The sequence below is a fragment of the Nannospalax galili genome, unplaced genomic scaffold (assembly GCF_000622305.1).
Source record: "Nannospalax galili isolate Female #2095 unplaced genomic scaffold, S.galili_v1.0 scaffold252, whole genome shotgun sequence".
Taxonomy (NCBI): Eukaryota; Metazoa; Chordata; class Mammalia; order Rodentia; family Spalacidae; genus Nannospalax; species Nannospalax galili.
In genome coordinates, this window is record NW_008333886.1 from 2,903,707 (window position 1) to 2,918,741 (window position 15,035).

A 15,035-nucleotide genomic window follows, 5' to 3' on the forward strand; every position below is an offset into this window, starting at 1 on the left:
TTTAATGTAACTAGTTAAATATATGAATGATACAACTCAAAAGCAATTCTGTAAATATGTCAGCATGAAATGCATCTCTGAAGGACACAAGTCACATTAGGTCCACATATTAGTGGTTTACTATGTATCAGCATTAGCCTTTAAAGTAAAATGCAAATAAAATAAATTCTTTCAGCAGTAGAGTTGTCAAGCTCCATGAAGTCTGCATTGCATATATTTTATCAAGGGTATAATTTTTAATATCAGTTTATAAACTTAATGAATCTGAATGCTTTTCCAGAGTTACTTGCTAATTTATAAATCACATAAATCTTCTTCAATCATAAATAGAAAAACTGTGGAAATGAGTTTTCCTTTATGAATACATGTTTCCAAAACTAATTATTTCTAGAACACAATTTTATTAACCACGTGTTCACTTATTGCTGACTTTTAAAGAAAATACTAATTAGGTTACAATTCTCTGACAATACCCCTTTACCCAATTCTGAAATTTTCAGTCTGTTCTTTGGGAAGATGTTCAGTAGTGAGAACAGCAACAATTATAATAAGGGTTAGTGGTGATGGTGGTGGTGCAGCACTACCTACACAGCACTCACTTTAGTATGTGCAAATCAAGTACAAGTGTGAATCTATTTATTCTATCTGAAGATCATTTTAATTGATATTCTAACCCTAATCTCACAAACAGAGCTGTGTACATCCTCAGAGTCACAATGTTAACAATGAATGAATTTCCAGGGCTGGAAAGATGGCTCAGCAGTTAAGAGTCCTGGCTACTCTTGCAGAAGACCAGAGTTTGGTTGTCAGAACCCACATGGCAGCTAACAACAACCACTCTCAGGTGATCTGATGCCCTCTTCTGGCCCAGTGGTCACACACACACACACACACACATATGTGTGTTCACTCACACAGATATAGATGCATAACAAATAAATAATAAACAAGCCATTAATTAATTAATTTAAAAGATATATTCTTAGGACAGACTGATGCCTTAAATACTATGATGTGTCTGACTAGAGGCAACAATAGTAGTCAAGAAGTTAATTAATTTGGGGTTAAGACTAATCCACAACTTAAAGAATCAATTAATAAACATATCATTGTAAGCATCCTGATTAGCACTTACCTTCATTATAGTTTGAAATAATGTTTCACCCATCTACTCTATTGCAATATCACATAAGTCTCTAGAAATTTTGATATCTTACTTCTACTTTAAAGGTCAATAGGCACAATGCTGTTTTTGCACACAGCAATCCTGTGCAGTTTAAGTAATTTTATGTTCTCAGCTAAAGCTCTGCCCCTCAAAAAAATAAGAACTTCTCAAGGACATATTGCCTACATTAGGCCATCGCCGAACATTTGAAATAAGTTAAACTAATCCTCACATATTTAACAGTAAGATAAGAGAGTGAGAGTATCTTTTTTAAACACAATTCACATTTAATGAATATTATTTCTCCAAGTAGGAGAGATAAAGTTGAAAATTGAGAGATTTATATGATGTTTGAAAGTAATTTAGTAAATTAACAGTGAATTAGTAGACCATACGAACATTTGGTTTACGTGAAATCTAATATCCTGTTGATTGAAAATTTTCTTAGTTTTCCATACTTCTTAAGAACTGTTGATATGCTCGAGATACATTAATAAGATGCAGTTAAAGTGAATGGGGATTAACTGACAAAAAAGAAAAGTCATTTTCATAACGTGGAATAATTTCCAAGCAACACTTACTAGTGCAGAGCAGAAAGGAGAGGTCTAGACACGGTGGGGCAAGGGGCTGGATACCTCGGTACTCCCCACCATGTGCTTTAACCTGTACCCCAATTCACCGGAGATGTCATAGTCTAGTGTTTGTCTGCTGAGGATATCATTAATACATAAGGTGGAAAACATTCCCAAGCCAATAAACTATAAATGTATATGGGAAATCTTTAGACATCCAAGAATCAGCAGACCTCTAGAACATGCCACATGCAATCACTTGTACCAGAGACAATGGAGCAGCCAGATAAGACTTAATATAAAGTTATAAATTGCATTTTAAATATAAATACTATATTAAAAGATGACTGAGGGCAAGCTTTCATAGAAAATAGATGTTTAAATGAAATACTCAATAGATTTTTAAGTATCAAGAATTTTTCTGGGGACCAGAGAGATGGCTCTGCAGTCAAGAGCACTGGCTGCTCTTGCAGAGGACCTGGGTTTGGTTCCCAGCACTCACATGGTATCGAACAACCATCCGTAACTCCAGTTTCAGGGGACCCAGTGCACTCTTCTGACCTCTGAAGGCATTACATGATAGAGTGCACTTATACACATGTAGACAGTACACTCATATACATAAAATAAAGTTTAAAAATGTCATAATAAGCATAATTTTTCCAAAGAAACAGTGCTACATAGGAGGAATGATAAACAGAATAAGGAAGTCTTCCACAAATGGAAGAATTATGTTTGTTTAATTTGAAAACACATGGAAGAAGGATAAGAATAATGGATATGGAAGTGTGGATAAAAACTATTAGAAGACAATAATTAAGCTTTTTAAAAATATCAAAGGAAACTTTTAACTTGGATGGAAACCTATTATCTACAGGATAGAAAGAAATAGATTATTGGTATTCAAACTGCTCATGGCTGCTCATTGCTCCACTGAAAACACAGGATAAAAGAATTGGTAAGAAGAAATGGATTTATTCAGTTTTGACCAGAATCAGTTCATCCTTTCCTTGCCTTTCCCAGAATAGTGCTATAATTTATATAAGTAAAACAATGGAACAAAATACAGGACTATGTCTATGTACATTTGTTTTCCAATGTGCCCACCCTCAGCATGCAAACCTTCTAACCCTTCAGGCCTGATTGTATTAATGTTGAAATTTTCAACCATAAAAAAAGAAAAAGAAAGGAAGAAAGGGAAGGAAGGAAGGAAGGAAGGAAGGAAGGAAGGAAGGAAGGAAGGAAGGAAGGAAATAAATATTACCCACCAAGAAAAATAGTAAACTTATTCCCAGAACCTTCTATAATGTTGTATTATGAAAGTAGTAGAACAATAATTTATTCAAAAAAACAAAAGAGCATAGTCATTATCTTAGAAGTTTACATTAATTTTGTAACATTACTTAAATTTGGAGGGGAGGTAAAGATGTTCTCAGATGAAGGAAAGATTCTTCAGAGAATTTTCAAGATGGCTCAGCACTTAATTAACTTGCTCCCAATGCCTCATAACCTTGAGTTTGATTCTTCTGGGACCCGTAAGACAGGAGAGAACAAATTCCCTGAAGTTGACCGTGACACATAGGCTGTGGCAAGAATATGTCCACCATACACACACACACACACACACACACACACACACACACACACACACCACAATGAATAAACATAATGGTCAGGGAGGAAGGAAAAATAAAACAGGGAAGCAATGAGATATGGCAATTAATTTTGTTATGTAAAGTACTTAGTAATATGTATTTTTGTTAAAATAAATGTTGATTAAATGAAAATATATTCATGAGGACCAGAAACTGATACCCCGTAATATGCCAGTATGGCAACAGAGTCCGGAAGGGGTGAGGGACTGGAGACAGATGTCAGCGTGATGTTCCTATAATTAGAAGTAAGGGTCAAAACAGTGCAAATGTGCATACGTCCCAGTGAGGATTTGTGTGGAATAAGCTGTGTGGAACAAACCCTCCAGTTTACCAGATACTTACTGTAACAGGCTATAGAAAGCAAGTTTTTGAAGGCACTGGGCAAAGACAAAAGTGGCAAAAACTGATGTAAAGTGACCTTGAAAGAAGAGAAGCATACTTGGTGAGACCAGTTCACCTGAGAATTCTCCAGATGGTGAGTGAACAGGAGAGAAAGTTCAAGCAGCAAACAACACCTTCACTGTCTTAAAGAGCTGCAAATGCTGATGTGGTGATACTGGACTTCACCGAAAGCAACTAGGACAGTCCGAAAAGAGGGGAGAGCACACACAGCCTCTATAAGGTCACTCAAGCCTCTGCGTGAGTTCTGTGTTGCTCATGCTAAGGTCAATCTCATAGAGCCTGAGCAGAAGGCAGCATCCAGAGGGCTGAGGAGCTGCTATCCTGGCTGTGAGCAACTTGGGAAGTTACACAAATCCCCAAAGCATCACACCTGATTAAAAAGACAACATCCGGGGCTGGAGGGATGGCTCTGCAGTTAAGAGCAGCGGCTGTTCTTGCAGAGGACCAGGGGTTTAATTACCAGCTCCCACATGATGGCTAACAACCGTTCTTTACTCCAGTTCCAGGGGATCCGACACCTCTTTCTGACCTCTGTGGGCAATGCACAACTAGTGCACTTACACACTTGCAGGCAGTACAGTCATACACAGAAAATGAAAATAATAAATAAATAAATGTTTTAAAAGATACAACATCCAAGGAAAACCAATGATGTCCCCAGAGGAGGAGCTGAATTAAAACAGACTTACTCTTTAAATCTAAAGCAAATTTTTAACATAAGCAGCAGATTCAAAGATATTTAGCATTCTGGATCTCATAGGAAGAACTCAAAAAATATCTATAACACTTCCTTCAAATTGATTAGTACACAATTTTTAAATTAATGCAATTATGAAAATTACTATACATTCAAAAGAATAAAGAATTTTAATAATAAAACATAAAAAACAAAAATTACTGGAAATAAAACCACAACCAAAGACTATTGGAATGAGGGAAAGGAACGAAACTGCCTTTTGCTATTACCTTAATAATTTACATATATAAATAAAAGAAAGAAAATAAAAGAATTGGAGAAGAAATAGGTCATACTCACAGGCATGTGGAAATTCTTAAAAAGTGAGATGTTATTGTGAGACAAAAAAAAATTTTTGGTCTTGTTTAGACAGGATCTCCCTGTAGCCGTAGCTAGCCTGGAAGTCACTATGGGGACCAGGCTGACCTCAACCTCATAGATTGTCTCTACCTCCCAAGTGCTAACACTAAAGGTGTGTGCCACCAAGCCTGGACTGTGAAACTAAAATATTAAGAGTAGTTGGTAACAGCTTATGTTCTGGACAAATGCTCACACAGAGATACACAGACATACACAGACATACACACACAAACACATACACACACACACACATACACACACACAAACTTCCTTTAAGTAGCACAAAAATAGCTCAAGAAAAGAGTGTCAATATGATGAGCCCCTAATGTTCACCCTTCTTTCTTTCTGGAAACTATTTCTACCTGAGTGAAAGGTCGAATAGCACTGAAGGTGCTGATTTGTGAGAAAAAATGATTTGATCAGGCAAACACACTCAAGGTTTCATGGGCCCAGCTTCCCTGTCATGTCCAAAAGACAGTATCTAGCAGCAGATGTTCTGGGCCTCCGGCTCTTGGAATCTTCCCTTCCCCTCTTCGACAGTTTTCCTGATCCTTAGCTATAGGGACTGCATCATAAATATATCAACCAGGACTGGGCACCCCGCGGTCACTGAGAAAGCAAACATGGCGGCTACGACAGTACAAAAATCAAAATTTAATACAGTTTCAAGGATTTTTGAAATTTTAAAGATTCATTTTATAGACCAAAGTGATCCTTAAAAATAAATAAAGAGATTTAGCTGAAAGTTCAGTAACAAGAGGTAAATGTAACATTAATAAATAAGTTGACCTGACTAGACTTTGGGGCTCCATTTTGCTTCTTTACCTTTTTCCTCCTGAGCATCTCTTTTAAGTAGTTACCGTGGATTTCAAGAATGGCAGGGCTAATGAGTAAACATCTTGTTGACAAGGTCCAAACAACTCCAAGCACTAAGAAGATTGTTTTGCAGCTGCAGAGATGGCTAAGTGGTTAGCAGCAGGTTTGATTCCCAGCACCGAAATGGTGGTTAACAACCATCCATAACTCCAGTTCTAGGAGAGCCGATGTCTTCTTCTAACCTTCGTAGGCATTGCACAATACAGGTACACTTACACATAGAATAACAAATAAAATATATTTTTTAAAAAAGAAGCTTCCTGGTGAGATCACCCCTACACGGAGCCCCCCAGAGAAGATACAATCATCTCATTGGAACAAAATATGCCCCTAACAATCACAAAAATTACTATTTTTCCAGAATCACTTTGAGAGGCAGATCTGAGAAAACGGTCAGTCAGATCCCTGCCTCACCAAGAACACCAGCTCAGTTGTGTATGCAAATGCCCAGCTGGCAAAGCTCCAAACCCTCACCTGTGCTTTCCTTTCCTGTAAATTAAATGTTCCTGTCACTCTCTTGAATACACACCCTACGTTACTAATCTAATTCATCTGTCTCTTCTTCCCAGTGTGATCATACTGAATAATGACTCTCTCTGTCCTTACCCCTCCCTGATGGCTCTGATGGTTACAGTGTGATGTGTGGCTGAACCCAGTCTGTTGATATTTCCAGACTCGGGACTTTCACCCTAATAGTCCAACGATCAATTAGGTCTTTGCTTTGTTTGTTTGTTTCCTGCTTGGGTTTTATTTGTTTTTTCATTTTGTTTTGTTTTGTTTTGTTTTGTTTGTTTGAGACAGGTCTCTTTTAGCCCAGGCAGAAATCTAACTCCCTGTGTAGCTGAGGGCAGCCTTGTACTTATAATCATCCTCCCACCATTTTCCAAGGGCTGGGACTGCAGGCATGCGCTGCCATGCCTGACTTTATGTAGTACTACGGATCAAACCTGGGATTCTGTGTATGTTAGACATGCTTTCTACCAAGTCAGCTGTATCTCCACTCTCTCTGGCAATACAATTGCATCAATAATTGTTTAACTGTCAATGACTTAAATACACCTATTAAAATACACACATAGAGTGAATTTTATTAAACAAGACTCACCAGCCAAGTGTGGTGGTGCACGTCTTTAATCCTAGCACTCACTCAAGAGGCAGAGGCAGGCGAATCTCTGTGAAATTGAGGCCAGCTTGGACTATATAGTAAGTTCTAGGCCAGCTGGGGCTAAATGGAGACACTGTCTCAAGTCAAGAACAAAAACAAAGAAACAAAGACTCAACTGTATGTTGTCTTAGAGAAATTCACTTTAAGTATAGAGAAATTGGGCTGGAGAAAGAGCTCTGTGATTAAGAATGTTGTACTTTCAGAGGACTATAATTTGGTCACATGAACCCATGTCTGGCAGCTCACAACCACCTATAACTTCAACTCCAGGAGATCCAACCCCTTCTTTTGACCTCCATAAGAATCCTCAGGCACATGTACAGACACAGGAAAAAAAAACATACATATACATGAATAAATAATAAAAATAAATCTTTTTTACAGTTTTCATACAATGTAGTTTGATGATATTTAGATCCCCATCTGTATCTCCTCCCACTGTCCAATATAGTGTACTGTCAATTAAATAAATACTGTCAATAAATATAAAGACTCAAAGTGCAAAGTACGTCAATGAAGAAAACTATAATAATACACTGATATTAATGAAATTGAAGAAGGACATCTGTATGGATTTTAGATAGAAATTGCAGAGCAGAGAAAAAAAATGAAATTGGAACATTATATGATGATAAAAGTATTGATACTCCCAGAAGACTTAAAAATTCTTAATATGTACATAACTAACAACATATCGTTAGAGTATATAACACTTGTAGAATGGGCATATATAACAATAAGCTAATCATTTAAGAGTTAACACCTGGGGCTGGATAGCGGCTCAGTGGTTAAGAGTACTGTCTGTTCTTGCAGAGAACCTGGATTTGATTCCCAGCACCCACATGGTGGCTAACAAGCATCAGTAACTCCAGTAACAGTGGATCAGATGCCCTCATCTAACCTCCACTGCCAGTGCCTGACATGGGTTCACTTACACACATGTAGGCAATACATATATACATAAAGTAAAAGTAATAAATAAAATAATTTTTAAGGTTAATACCCGGGACTGGAGAGATGGTTCAACAGTTAAGACCACTGGATGTTCTTGCAGAAGACACAGGTTCAAATTCCAGCACCCAAGTGGCTAACAACTGTCTGTAACTCCAGTTCCGGGGAGCTGATGACCTCTTCTGATCTATAGTCTCTTAAGAATGAATAAATAAAAAAACAATGCCCAGCCATTGGAAGTGGAGAGATCCAGCAGGCAGATAATCAGTAAGGATATAACTCCACAGCACAGTCACTCAAAGGGATGTGATAACATTCATGCATTCTTCCTTCAATCAACATCTGCATGCATTATACACATATGTACACTCCCAAAGAAATTGAGTCAATAATTAAAACTCTGCTCAAACAGAAAGTGCGAAGTTCAGATGACTTATTTGATAAATTCTACCATAATTTTAGGGAAGAAATTGTACCAATAAGCTATATTACCTTCCTGAAGATAAAATCAGGGAATGCATCATTACTCGTGAAATCAGCCTTATACAATGAGGTACCTAGAGCAGCACTTGAAACGGGGTAATTATGCAAAGGGTGAGCTTTGCCCATAGGTGAATCTGGTATCTTCATTAGGAGACTGGTGCCTTTAATTTTTGGATTTGTTGTTTAATAACCTTGTCTTCTAGAATAATTCCTTCTTCCTTCTCAGTCCATCTATTCATCAGCAAAAAAGGAACTTTTAAAATTCTGATTTATCTTGAGAATTAAATTAGATCCTGCACATAAAAGCGCTTGAAAGCTGTTAAAAGCCTGAATTCATTATTTATTCTACTAACATTCATTATGCAAAGTTCAGAAATTCTTAAACATGAAATGATTATCTGTGCTCCACATATCAGCATACCAAAGGCCAATAAACTGTCTCACTTTAGATCCCAGCATTGCAGAGCTGTTAAACTATAATCCTAGAAACATTTCTAAGCCAAATTTTGTGAGTTTTTCCCCAGACTTCTCACACCGATTGTCCTCCCATGTAGCACACTCTAACAAAAAAAATCCCATGAACTGTTCTCCAAGTGCGTGTCTGAAATTTCAAACAGACTCTCGCTGCCATCTGTTCCTACTGATAAGAGACTCATCTGTCTGCTGAGAAGGCAGGGGAAGTCTGCTGAAGAAGGAATAGTGCCTCCTTGACACCCTGCAGCCTCCCTGGGTGGCTCCTGGACATGCATCAGCTAATTAAGGGTCAAACAAACATTTTCCCGCTGTATTTGGATGGGATTAGAGTTCATTGTGACTGCACTCTACACAGCTCTACGTACAGTTGCTGATGTAATATGGACAATGAGCTCAACGTCGACTACATACGGCAGCAGAGTATATAACAGGAGAGAATTCGTGTACCCCAGCAGCTTTTCTGATTATAAAGAGCTGAAATGAGACTTGTTCCAACAGAGTCAAGGGAATGAGTCTAGGTGTGTTTCTGTAGCTGATATAAGAATCATTATGAGTGTCACTCTCTCATAATAATGAAACAATCCAAAAATTTTAAAAACCTTCCACAGAAATCAAGCAACAAAAAATCTTCCATTTAAAAATATTTTGTTATTGCCACCACTATAAAGTTGAGTAATCTGCACACTATGTATGGAAAGAGAAACACGCAATTTATGGTTAGAAAATGAATGAATACACCACTTGTCACAGATAGGGATGGAAAATTCCTAGGCTTGGAGACAAAATATGCTATTAACAATACATATCTTCATGGAATATAATAAAATTTTGTTTGGTAGGGGAGACGATATAGGAGAAATTTTAACACTTCTTTTGTTTTGTTTTGTTCTATTATAAATCACCATCCTGTGGTGTCTTATCGTTTTAAAATTCTGAACAAATATCACTCTGCATAATTAGGGAACATTCACTTTAACAAAAGAAAATTAAACTTCAAATTTGTATTGTAATCAATTTAAAGAACTTCTTATCTGGGCATCAGGAAACCAGCTTAAGTTTCTCTCTTCTTCTGACAAAATCACAGTGGGTATTGAGTGAATTAACCTCAATTATCTCCCTTATTCATCAGTGAAATCGAAACAATACAACCTATCCTAGTCTGCTCTTTAGAGCTATGCTACGCATAAAACTAGCATTAGTATGCTAGATTATTATATTAATACTTTAGCTAAGAAACTGTAACTAGTTGCCAGATCATGGCAACAATTTCATGTATATTCACATTAAATTTTCCATATTTTGGTTAGTTCAGGTGATGCTACAAAAAAATGGAATTAATTGAAAATAGAAGACTATTATGTTCAACATGTGCTATAATATGACAGTTACCTAACACTTCATAATAGATTATTTATGATTCCAGATAAAATTGAAAGAAATTTACTGTACATTTGATAGTATTAGACAGCATTATTCAAAAATACCACATTTGACATTCCTTCCAGGTAGCATTATTTTTTTAGATTATATTTAAGGTCTTCCTGAACCCCTGCTGGCCTGGAACTCCCTATGTAGACCAGGCTGGCCTTCATCTCACAGAGATCTCCCTGCCTCTGCCTCACACTAGAATCGAAGGCTTGTGTCACCATGGCCATTACCCAGTAACATTCATTGTAAATTACTGGAAAATTTTAAGACAGAGAATGGACAAGAGTGGACATGAAATATTAGTGTTTGCCCATTTTTAAACGTGTTTTTCCTTGTAGGAGAAAAGAAGATATCAGTTCTTGATGTGTGGGGATTAAGTCAGAACGCAGGATACAAGGAAGGCTGGCGTAGCGTCTCAGTTCTCACCTTCCTTCCCACTCCTTCTTGCTTCCCACTCCTTCTTCCTTCCCACTCCTTCTCCTTCCCACTCCTTCTTCCTTCGCACTCCTTCTCCTTCCCACTCCTTCCTCCTTCCCACTCCTCTTTCCTTCCCACTCCTTCTCCTTCCCACTTCTCCTTCCCTCCCACTCCTCCTTCCTTCCCACTCCTCCTTCCTTCCCACTCCTCCTTCCTTCCCACTCCTTCTTCCTTCCCACTCCTCCTTCCTTTCCACTCCTCCTTCCTTCCCACTCCTTCTCCTTCTCACTCCTTCTTCCTTCCCACTCCTCTTTCCTTCCCACTCCTTCTCCTTCCCACTTCTTCTTCCCTCCCACTCCTCCTTCCTTCCCACTCCTCCTTCCTTCCCACTCCTTCTTCCTTCCCACTCCTCCTTCCTTTCCACTCCTCCTTCCTTCCCACTCCTTCTCCTTCTCACTCCTTCTTCCTTCCCACTCCTCTTTCCTTCCCACTCCTTCTCCTTCCCACTTCTTCTTCCCTCCCACTCCTCCTTCCTTCCCACTCCTCCTTCCTTCCCACTCCTTCTTCCTTCCCACTCCTCCTTCGTTCCCACTCCTCCTTCCTTCCCACTCCTCCTTCCTTCCCACTCCTTCTTCCTTCCCACTCCTCCTTCCTTCCCACTCCTCCTTCCTTCCCACTCCTCCTTTGTTCCCACTCCTCCTTCCTTCCCACTCCTCCTTCCTTCCCACTCCTTCTTCCTTCCCACTCCTCCTTCCTTCCCACTCCTTCTCCCTTCCCACTCCTTCCTCCTTCCCACTCCTTCTCCCTTCCCACTCCTCCTTCTCCTTCCCACTCCTTCTTCCTTCCCACTCCTTCTCCTTCTCACTCCTTCTTCCCTCCCACTCCTTCCTTCCCACTCCTCCTTCCTTCCCCCTTCTCCCTTCCCACTCCTCCTTCTCCTTCCCACTCCTTCTTCCTTCCCACTCCTCCTTCCTTCCCACTCCTTCTTCCCTCCCACTCCTTCTTCCTTCCCACTCCTCCTTCCTTCCCACTCCTTCCTTCCCACTCCTTCTCCCTTCCCACTCCTCCTTCTCCTTCCCACTCCTTCTTCCTTCCCACTCCTCCTCTTCTCCAGGTAATTATCAGTTTGTCTGGGGAGGAAAACTCAAGACCAATAGATGACTGGGTAAATCAGAACCAACACACCCTGTGGTAACTTTGGCATCCTTTTTTTAGCTGCAGGCATGAAATAAAAAGGGATGTTTATTTGTTTCAAGGTGGGGAAAGAAACAGCGAATGCAAAGTGCTCTAAATCGGTGATCACTGTAGCATCTGTGAGTGCGTGATCACACGAGAGCTGGGCCTCTGTGGCAGCAGTGTATGTGTACAGATATACGTATATGTGTACATATGTGTGTATGTGGATAACGTGTATGTGTGCATGGATGTGTGTGTGCGTGCATGGATACATGCATGTGTGCATAGATATCTGTACATGGATATGTCTATATGTTTATATGGATGTGTGTATGTGTGTGCATGGATATCTATATGTGTACATGCATAGATATATGTATGTGTACATGGATATGTGTATGTGTTCATGGATATGTGTATGTGCCCATGGATGTGTGTGTGCATGGATATGTGTATGTGTGCATAAATTTGTATGCATGTGTGTATGTAAAAATGGATGTTTGTGTATGTCAGAACAGTGTGTTATATGTATGTGTGGATGTGTGTTCATATGTATGGATGTGCCTATATGTGTGCAAGGATGTGTGTGTGTGCATGGATGTCTGCATGATTTGAATGGATGTGTGTATACATGTGCATAGATGTGTATATTTGTGTACATGGATGTGTGTTTATGTGTATATGGGTATATTTATGTGTACATGGATGTATATATGTGTGCATGTGTACATGTATATATCCATGACACATGTACCTATAACTTCCTGAGTTCTGTGCATTAGGACATGTGTTATGACACTTAGTTACTATCATACACTGCTGTTGGCCTGTAACACTGTGCAGGCTTGACTATGACTCAGTAGAAAATGTCCAAATGGAATAATGGGAAGAACAGTGGTGATAGGCCTGTGAGGCGGGAGTTCCCCCACCCTGCCAGTCTGGAGCCTTACAGGAGCATTCACTACTTCTTTCCAGGAGGATATTCTCTCCCTTCAGCCCATGACAATCTAGTTACAATATTATACATAATATATTTCAAACACTTCTCTGAAAATGAGACAAAGGAATGTTGTAGATCTTAGCTCATAAATTCACACAAATCTCACTTCAGTGAGTTTGGTGAGAATTTACATTTAATTTGCTTAGCAGAATAACAGAATCATGGCACAAGAGGGATACATAGCCCCCAAAATGACAAGTGACTACCTGGATTGTACTTTACCTTGTGGAATTGGATTTCTGTGTGCTACTTGGAATTTGTTTTCAGGTAATGACTAGGGGGACTGTTATTAATGTTGAGATCTGTGGATCACCAGAATTGGCATGATTGGGAAATAGACTAGAAATTAAGCTTTGAACCAAATCTAGTTAGACCCAATCAAATAGACAAATGATATTCAAGCCCACCGAAGTTTCTGAGTAAGAGTGTGAGATTTCAAAAACCTAACATTCAAAAAAAAATGGTTTTGGTCATATTTGTGCCAGATCCTGGGCAGCTACTTACAAGACTCATATTAAAAGATTCATATTAAAAGATTTCTTTCTGTTTAGGTGTGACCATGTGATTAGATGTGGGCCAATAATACTAGGCGGAGTGCTCAATATAACTTTCAGTCATAACCAGGAGTCCCTGTGCCCAGTGTTCCTGGGGAAGTAACTCAGTGAACTTGACAGAGCCTTCAGCATGGTGGATCCTTAAGTGACATTATAGAATAGAGGCCCTCCCCCAACAAATTCCCCTCTCCAGCAGCCTTGAGCTATCTATATTCAAAGGGTAAAAATCCTTCAGTGTTCAACCAATGAGTTTCTGTTTATCTGTTACTGTAACATCTTAGATATTTGCAGAGACAATTACAAGTTTTAAACATTGGAGCTTCCACTGTGTTAAAGTTAAGAGAATGATAAATTAATGATATTGGCTAGCTCTGGGGCCTTTAGCTGACTGAGTTCAGGCCATCTTAAGTTCCATGGTCTATCTCTTCCGTGCCACCTATATCTTTCTTTATAACTTCCTTATCTATCTTTCTTTAAAATCTATTATTCATAGCCTCTTACTAGCTAGATCTTTTTATATTGCTTAATTATTCTTGTTTCGGAAGTGAGGGAAATTTTAGAGAAAAGTAACTAGTATGAAGAGAGATTTTTAGATGCCCTCTGATCTATGCTATTACTTATGGATGACACAAGAGGACTTGGAAATTGATAGTCATATTAGCGTCCTTTATTCGTTTCCTTTTTAAAATATATTAAATAGTTTAAGAATGTTTGTTTCTTAAGTATTTCTTAGAAGTAACCCTTTCCCACTTGAAAAAAATTAGGAATCCCAACTTATGATAAATTTACCTCTTCTGATTGATAGAGCTTTAATAAGTGATTTATATTTAGCTCTCTGATTCTTCCTGTGATTGCTTTTCCAAAACAAACAACACTTACAGCTGTAAATATAAACACAGCTTCTATTTCTATGGGAACTGCACCCACATGGAGAAAACTGGCTGACAAGGAAGCACCAGGACCCACTTTTGTTACAAATATGCATCTGTGGCAGACTGAAGAGATGGCTTAGCTGTTAGGAGCACTGGCTGCTCTTGCAGAGGACCCAGGTTTGATTCCCAGCACCCACGTGGTGCTCCAGTTCCAGGGGATCCAATGCCCTCTCGTCACCTCTGTGGGCATTGCGCAATATGGGTGCACTTACACATTTACACACATACAAGCGATATACTCATACACATAAAAGTAATAAATTTTTTAAAAAGACAAAAAAGATTTTAAAAATATGCATCTCTGAACTAAAACCATCAAATGAGTGGAGTCTGTGCTCTAGTCAGCTCAAACCATTGGCTGAATAGCCAGCGGTGCTGACGTCTTATCTGCTGATTTCAGGATTGAGTGCACGGAAGAAAAGTAAGATTTCAGCTGGTGGAGAGGAATCCTGGGCTTGAAACAGGTCTTCTGGAAGCAGCACTCTCGAAGCGTGAAAGGTGCTTTCACTCAAATTCCAGATATATATAGATACAGATATATAGACATAAATATATATATATATGTATATGTACAGATATATTTATATATATAATTATTTTAATTGGATTACAAACAAGTAGATTTCCATATAACCTTCAAATAGCAGTAAATTTGGTTAACATACCCCCACTCTCTCCTCACCCCAATT